Below are 6,000 nucleotides of genomic sequence, written 5' to 3' on the forward strand. Positions count from 1 at the left end.
CTGCAAAAAGTTCTGGCAGGACACGGCCTGAAATACAGTTTCTGGGTATTTCTGATTTTCCGGGACTTGTGTCTGCCCAGGCCGTGCGCAAGCATCAGGACTAACTGAAAGTGAGGCGCACGGCCCGCATGAGCTCCGGACTGCAGTCGTGCTGGGCCCCACGTGGCTCCCAGCTGTGTTTCGTGAAACACAATGAAGCATAATGCACACCTGTAAATGCTCATACGCATGCACACGCATGTACACATGTGCACACGCATGCTTCCATGGGTGGCACAGCCCTAGCAGGGCGCAGGGAGGCCAGCGGGCTGTGGATTCGGAAGCACCTGCGGTCGACACCCAGCTCCCTGCTGACTCGTCACGCCGCTGTGTGCAGCTGCTCACCTTCCTTACGTGCGTTCCTGCCGCTCTCAAGTGAGAATAATGGCAGTCCCTCTTTCACGGGGTTGTTGCAAGAATTAGAAGAAAGAGCGCGTGCAAGGCTCTTAGTTACTGCTCTGCATGTAACAAACAGTAATAAACAGTAGCTCTTGCTGTATGCGTACATATACACCTGTATCCTTGAACGACTAGCTCTGTAACCTTGAACAATCCCCTTAACCTCTCTGAGCTGCCTCCACTATTTGATATTAATAACCACCTCCCAGCTCTGTTGTCAGGATTAAAGAAAAAAGAGCAGCTAACATTTCCTGAAGCCTTATGACTCGGTCTGAAAGGCCTCCCCACGATGTAAAGTGCTATGAGAAGGAAGAGGTGCACACAGCTGTTGGCTAGAGGGTTTTCAACAGAAGAATGAGATTCACATTCATTTCACAATCACCTCTGATTAAAATGCCACTTGGGAAGCACAGACCTTTCATTCTGAAGTGATCCACGTTCCAAACAAAAGGTTAGAAAGCAAGTCACCACTCTGACTTTGCAATCAAAGCTAAGATCAAGCTATCAGGCTGTGTTTATGAGGAAGAGAGGGAGGGGTGACGGTGCTCTGAATTGAAGTTCACCTTGTTCCGGGAAACTTCTCTGTGTGACGCTGGAAACCAACACTGTGAAGTCTGTAGCACGGCTGAACCGCCCCTCTCTGAGGGGGCACAGAGCCACCCAGGGACAATGCAAGGGCTCGGAAGGGGCCGTGGAGAATCGTTTAGCAGCCAGGACCCGAACAGTTATGAGGCATGGTGACACTGCAGGTCCCTGAGCTGGGCTCTGGAGTCGTGGGGGTCAACAGAAGGAAACATCACACACAGGGACTGTTCACAAAAATCTACAGATGAGAAGGGAGGTTAAGGGAGCTTGACCTAATGGTGAGGGACCAACAGGCTTCACATGAGAGCTTGCAGAAATCCGGGGGATGGCTTGCATTTTCAGAAAAAACCACCTTCCCCTTTGAACATATAGGTGTTAGAGAACGGTGTTGGAGAGGAGACACAGGTCTAGCAAGCCGAGGTCTTTTTCCTCTCTATCCTGGGGAACAGGTCAGGAGCTGGGAGCAGCAGTCTTCCCCACAGTTCACTCCAGGAATAAGGCCAGTGCCCTGACTAACTTGTGGCTCTTCCTTTCCAGTGTTACCATCTTAACATGAAGGTAAATAGAAGTGGTGGCATAGGGGTCGGGCGCATTAATCAGGGCTATCCAAAGAAACAGGGCCCATAGGGAGGAGGGGGAGGGAGGGGGGAAGGAGAAAGAAAGGAATTAGCTTATGCCATTATGGGTGCCAGCAAGTATAAATTCCATTTCCAGCAAGCTGGAACTTCAGATAAGAGTTGATACCACAGTTTTGTCTGAAATCTGCAGGATGGGCCTATAGCCTGGACACAAAGGCAGGATTTTCACGTTGAAATGCTGAGTCAAAATTCCTTCTTTGGGAAAGCTCAGTCTTAGTCTCACAAACCTTCAACTGATTAGATGAGGCCCACCCACACCATGGAAGGCAATTGGCTTTACTTAATGTCAGCTGATTACAAATGTTAGTCACACCCACAGATACCTTCACAGAAATATCTAGACTGGATTTGACCAAACAACTGGACATCATGGCCTAACCAAGTAGACATGTAAAATTAACCATCATAGCAGGAAACAATAGTGACTAATTTTAGATGGGGTAGTTACAAAAAATCATAGCGTGGTTTATGTATAAGATTTAGTCTTTAAGAAGTAGTAGAAGTTTGTTCTCTAAGAAAACAAGGAAAGCAAAAAGTCACTGTCAGAAGGAGACACAGACCCACAGAGGCATGACAAGGAGAGAGTGGTCTAGGAAGAAGCAATTTCTCAAGGTGGCTGGACAGAGACTGGACAGAGCCGGTCTCCAGGCCCTATTGTGAGTGACCTCCAAGGGACACATTCACCAGGTCGAATTTGTTTGACAAACAACAGAAAAAAAAAAAAAAACATTCAAAATGGGTATGAAAATACCAGGGTACAAAATGTAAGTTCTAATTCTAGAAGGTTAGGTTCCTAAACCTGAATGAAAACAAGAATTACTTAACAGCTGACGAAAATGCCAATTCTGAGGGCGTTCACCTAGATTTTACCAGTCTGTGGGCCCCGTTTGAGGTCTAGCTGTTGAGTGTTTTCAATGAGCAGCCAATGATTCCCCTGCAGGTATGCTGGAGACTGCACTTGAGAAGCACGGCTCTAGAAAGAGAGCTCTATTTTGTGTGTGTTGAGTTTGAGGAGTTCATTATAGATCCTGGATATCATAGAACTTCCCTATGACCCTGCAATTGCACTCCTGGGTATTTACCCCAAAGATACAGATGTCGTGAAAAGAAGGGCCATCTATACCCCAATGTTTATAGCAGCAATGGCCACGGTCACCAAACCATGGAAAGAACCAAGATGCCCTTCAGTGGACGAATGGATAAGGAAGATGTGGTCCATATACACTATGGAGTATTATGCCTCCATCAGAAAGGATGAATACCCAACTTTTGTAGCAACATGGACGGGACTGGAAGAGATTATGCTGAATGAAATAAGTCAAGCAGAGAGAGTCAATTACCATATGGTTTCACTTATTTGTGGAGCATAACAAATATCATGGAGGACAAGGGGTGTTAGAGAGGAGAAGGGAGTTGGGGTAAATTGGAAGGGGAGGTGAATCATAAGAGACTATGGACTCTGAAAAACAATCTGAGGGGTTTGAAGTGGCGGGGGGGGGGCGTGGGAGGTCGCGGTACCAGGTGGTGGGTATTATAGAGGGCACAGATTGCATGGAGCACTGGGTGTGGTGAAAAAATAGTGAATACTGTTTTTCTGAAAATAAATAAATTGAAAAAATTTAAAAAAAAAAGAAAGAGAGCTCTGGCAGCTGGGGTGAAATGAGCAGAGGGGGTGAGACAGTCGCTGGCCTAAGCCAGTGGTTATTCCCGGGCATGACATCTGCTCACATGTCTTGGTCCTTCGAGGTTGGGGGAGCAGGGCAGTCTCTGGGGACAGAAAACATCACGGGCTCACAGATCGTCTCTGTCCTCACTTGGGTATCATTTAATGACATATCCATGCTGTCAAGTTGTGTTTCACCTGTTTTGATGTCTTATGGGAAAGTCAATAAAACCATCCTTGAATTTTAGAATTCACTCCCTCAGACCTAAGTCCTTGGAAGAACAAGGACGGACCAAACCCACGGGGCTGGAAGGAGGCTGACACAGAATGGGTTTGTGAATAGGCAGAACCGGATGCCTTAGTTCTCTTATTATGGGAAGAGTTTGCTCCCAGATTCCTTGGCTCCTGATAAAAGGCAATGTCTGATGCTCCCTTTTCACTTGTTCCCCCGAAATGACCAGATGTTTCTGAATCCCAGCAGAGAATTAAGACTTGGTCTCTGGTAGCAACTCTCAGCCCACATAAATACCAGTAATTCATGTAATGAATGGATTTGTCTTCCTGTCTCTGCCCTATAAATGTTCCTGCCTTTCCTTTAAAACTAATCTTGTCTAAGTAACAATTGAAAGGCTCGGACTCACCATCAAAGTTGGTCTTGCTTACAAAAAAAAAAAAAAAAAAGGTACAAGACATGGGTTCTGGGTTCATGATGTTAATGACTGCAGTAGGAAAAAGACATACACCACAGTAAGTATGAACCAAACATTGCTTTAGAATTGTCATATTGGATGATGATTACGCTGCCAAAAGGTAACAGAACTATGAAGTAAAAAATAAAATAAAATAAATAAAATAACAAAACAGAGTTTGTCTTGATGCCAGTGTCCCAGGGACACTGGTGGAGCCCCAGGGACAACTTTACCCACCAAGCTTTGCCCTTCTCGCTCATTCCTACCACAGTGCTGTGGCTTGCTGATGGACCCTGCTTTGTCCTCCTTGAGAGAGCAGCTGTGCCCTGAGCTATGTCCACTTCCTCAGGGCCCCAAGTGAGTCACAGCCTAGCTCCCTCCAGCTCCTTACCCTACAGACTGGACTCTGCTCCAGACCAAGGGTCATCAGGGTGTCCATGTTGTGGTGACTCCCAGTGTGTCCACTGCCCACCTTTAGTCGTGTGTCACTACACCCCTGCATGGTGACTTTGGCCTGGGTGAAGCCATCTGCTCATTTTGTACCTTAGGCCATTATAATTTGCATTTCTGGTCAGCTCACTCCATAGCCCTGTTAGTCTCAGAGTAAGGGCTGCCTTATCCCGGCTTTATCCCCTTCAAGACAATGGAGGAGGAACTTCTAAGCCTCAGTGAGATGTGGCCTTACAGGAATGATCAAAATGCTATGCTCACTTCAAAGATCCTAGGGTTTGAGTTTACATTTAAGTGGACTGACCATTCAAATCTACATAACGCTTCAGGAAACACCTGGAAGATAATCCAAACTTGTACACTGATTTCCTGGGAAGGCCAATCTGAGCTCACTCTTTTCCTGCCTTAGAGAGAGGGTGTCAAGGCAGAGGAGCAGGATGGCAGAGAAGTAGGAGACCTAAATGTCATCGGGCCCCAGGAGTTCAGCGAGAAAGTCACCAAACCATCCCAACACCTACAGATTCACCAGGAGAGCGAAGAGGAGAAGAGCAGCAGTTCTAGGAACAGAAAATCGACCACTGTCTGGCAGGTGGGACATGCCAAGACGTGAACCCAAAGGACAGGAAGATAGACCCTGGGGGGAGGGGCCGGTGCCGGCAAGCGGCGGCAGCGGAGCACGAAACCGGCACTTTTAGAGTCCGCTCCACGGAGGGACGGCGCTGCAGAGGCCGAGCAGGGGTGAGCCCTCGCGGGGCCAGTGTGGTCTCAGGACCCGCGGGGTCACCGAAAGACCGGGGGTGTCTGAGTGCGGCAGAGCTGCCAGGGATCGGAGCGGGGAAGCCGCTGCAGAGATGGGAGCCGGGGGGGGGGGCTCTCAGCTCGGGGTTACCTTAAACTATGATCCAAGGCACAGCTGGGCCTCTGCTCTTCGACCAGGGACCCCACAAGTGGCAGATCCAGGAGACTCACCTTCCTTCTCCGGGACAGGCGGCACGGGAGCACGGCAGGCTATGCAGGCTCCAAACGGGGCTGTGCACCAGACAGAGACGCTGGGTCGCAGGCCGGTGAGCACAGAGCGCGGCCGGAGACCAGGGAGACGGGAGGGACTGACGGCTTTTCTCCGAGGGCACTGAGGATTGGGGCTCGAGGTCTTGGCTCCTCCGGTGGGACACTGGGTGCCGCCATCTTCATTCCCGCCCTCCAAAGCAGTATGGAAAGCGATCTGGGAACAAAAGCTGCAGAGCAGGACCTGCGCAGATCACTTAGCCCGGCCCCTGGCAAGGGTAGTGGATTCCGCCTTGGGCAAGAACAAGTGACAATCACTGCAACAGACGCAGATGATCAACAAGAACATCCAGCCACAATCAAGCTCAGGGATCAAGGAGAACTGCGGAACTCCAGAGGAGGGGAAAGCAACACACAGAATTCATGGCTTTCTCCCCGTGATTCTTTAGTCTTGCAAAGTTAAATTAATTTTTAAAAATTTTTTTCTTATTCTAATTTTTTAAACTTTTTCTCTTTTAGCATTTTTAACTAA

This window comes from Mustela lutreola, chromosome 1 (assembly GCF_030435805.1).
Source record: "Mustela lutreola isolate mMusLut2 chromosome 1, mMusLut2.pri, whole genome shotgun sequence".
In the NCBI taxonomy this organism is placed as follows: domain Eukaryota; kingdom Metazoa; phylum Chordata; class Mammalia; order Carnivora; family Mustelidae; genus Mustela; species Mustela lutreola.